Raw genomic sequence first — 2,860 nt, forward strand, 5'->3', positions numbered from 1 at the left:
GAATGGAGGTGGCTGATCCTTACCCAACTGGGCAGAGAGAGCCTGAGGATCTTGGACAGCAAAAAGCAAGGAAATTTCCAGCCATCTTCACTGCAGGCTAGGGCCAGTTATTAAATGCCCACTGGTGTGGCACCCATGGGCCTGGCCATATTGGCATTTAAACCCTCCTGTCCCCTTCTCCCAGAGCTTTGTAAGCAGAAGGCGAGCCAGACACAGCTTTCTTCTGGAAAGCAACTTTGATAAAGCAAGGCCAGACTTCTGCATTCTTAGCTCATAAAGTGTTATTAGAAAATGAGATTAGGCCGGGTGCAGTGGCTCACGCCTGTAATCCTAGCACTCTGGGAGGCCGAGGCAGGTGGATTGTTTGAGCTCAGGAGTTCGAGACCAGCCTGAGCAAAAGTGAGACCCCCATCTCTACTAAAAAAATAGAAAGAAATTATATGGACAACTAAAAATATATATAGAAAAAATTAGCCAGGCATGGAGGTACAGGTCTGTAGTCCCAGCTACTCGGGAGGCTGAGGCAGGATTGCTTGAGCCCAGGAGTTTGAGGTTGCTGTGAGCTAGGCTGATGCCACGGCACTCTAGCCCAGGCAACAGAGTGAGACTCTGTCTCAAGAAAAAAAAAAAGAAAAAGAAAATGCAGTCAGTTCAGTTTCTGTTTCAGAAAAGGGTTGCTGTTTGGTAATGGCTCATTTCCCTTTTTGAGTCTCAGCAAAAACTCAGCAAAATGAAAAACAGTGAATATCACCTGAGCAGCTAATGAGCTCTTGAGAACAGGTAGGAGGTGTGACCTCACCCGTAGGAGGTGGCTTCACACCCCGCCCCACTGTTCCCCAGTTACAAGGATGCCTGGGAGGGGTAAGAACACAGCACCCCAGCTTGCCACCTCCAAGCCTGGAGACTTGCCCCCTAGCCCTTGCTCCCTCTCACCCGCTCCCACTCCCGCCTGAGTATTGATGGTGTTGGGCCTCAGCTGAAGGGAGCAGGCGGGAAAGCTGCAAGTGAGGAGTGGAGCCACTGGGTGCCAACCTGGGGTGGGGGGCGGCGCGTGGTGAAGAAGATGAGCTTGGCTCTGAGAATGCAAAGACTCTGCCCTGAATCCGTGATCATTTTAAAGCAAGGCTGAGTGTCCACAATGCATTAGCTTCATTAAAGACTTTCCAGTCCTGAGCGCTCAACTGGAACAGCAATAGATGAAGCCTCCACTTTCTCTCCCTGGGCCAGGTGTGAGCTCCTGACAACCACTCGTCACGCTGGTCCAGCACAGTGGTTCTCAAAGTGGGGTTCCCAGACCAGCAGCATCAGCACCACCTCAGAACTTGCTGGAGATGCAAATTCTTGGATCTTGCCCCAGACCTAGGGAATCAGAAACTCTGGTGGTGGGTACAGCAATCTATGCTGTCCAAGTGCTCCAGGTGGCTGTGATGAGGATAGCTGCTGTAGTAATAGGCATCAGGAGCTTGAGTCGTGGGGTCAGACAGACCTGGGTTTGAATCTCAGCTCTGCCACTTAGCAGCTGTGTGTCTGAGTCTTAGTTTTGACATAAAACATGGGGATAATGATGCTTCCTCATAGTGTGAGCGAATGGATTAAGTAAGAGTAGCATGTTTGGTTTACAGTGCTCACTAAGCAGTAGCTCCTCTATTTCTCTAGAAATAAGATTGGCAGGGGACTTGAGGAAGGCTGTCGTGGAGGTGCTAGCAGCCCCCTTCTGATGTGTGGCCTCTGACTCCTACCTCAAGCCACCTCCTGCATCCTGTGGGCCTATGACTGCTTCTCATTACTTGACCAGGACTGAAACTGTTGGAAGATCTGGTTTATCTCCCAGCTTGTCAAAAGGGCATTCTCCCACCTCTGAGAGCAACGTGCAGGCTTCCTGTCTGCATTTATTTCACCGGCCAGTTGGCAGGCGCTGCTGCGCCTGCACCAGGTGCATCAAAAAGTGGTCAGGATAACCCCTGCCCTGCCCACCTCACAGGGCAGCGAGGAGGAGAAGTAATCATTTAGCCTGGGGGAGAGCTGTACGTGGATTCGCTTATTTAACCTTCGCAACAACTCCATGAGGATAGACACTCTGTCAACTCCTTTTACAGATAAGGAAACTGAGACATGGAGAGACTGAGAAACTTACCAAGGTCACTGACTAATAAGGGATAGAGTCAGGGTTCAAAATCAGGCAGCCTGGCTTCAGAGTCCCTGCTCTTAAGCACTGTGCTCTGTAGAGGGACAGGTTACTGTAGCTTGGCACCCAGGGGCTCTGAAACCTTAGAACACAGGCCCCTTTGACGATCTGATGAAGGCGATAGCTCCTTTCCCCAGAGAAAGGAAACTTCTGCATATGGTCTTGGGGGTTCCATGAATCCCTCATCCCACCCAGGGACACCAGATTCAGCCCTGTGTAAGGGGTCTTAGGAGGAAGTAGGAAGGACACAGGAAATCCAGAACCATTAGAACATTCTGCCCTCACGAAGCTCCAGGGAGCGGGACTGAGTTCAGTGCAGTAGCGGTGGGGGCTGTCGGGTGAGGTCGCTGCAGACGAGGCCCCACGTCCTGTCTGGAGTCGGTGTGAGAAGTGGGCTGCTCACGTGGGGCTCTTCCCAGCATGAGAGGGACAGCACTGATACCGCCTAGTGTTTGACAGATCAGTAGGGTGACTGCAGTTTACAATAATCTGTTGTATATTTCAAAGTAGCTCTAAGAGAATAATTTGAGTGTATCCAGCCTAAAGAAAAGTACTTAAGGTGATGGCTACCCTAATTACACTGATTTGATATTTACAAATTATATGAATATATTAAATTATCACATGAATCTCGAAAATATGTACCTCTATTATATATCAATAAAAAATGCAAAA

Source organism: Lemur catta, chromosome 14 (assembly GCF_020740605.2).
Source record: "Lemur catta isolate mLemCat1 chromosome 14, mLemCat1.pri, whole genome shotgun sequence".
Taxonomy (NCBI): domain Eukaryota; kingdom Metazoa; phylum Chordata; class Mammalia; order Primates; family Lemuridae; genus Lemur; species Lemur catta.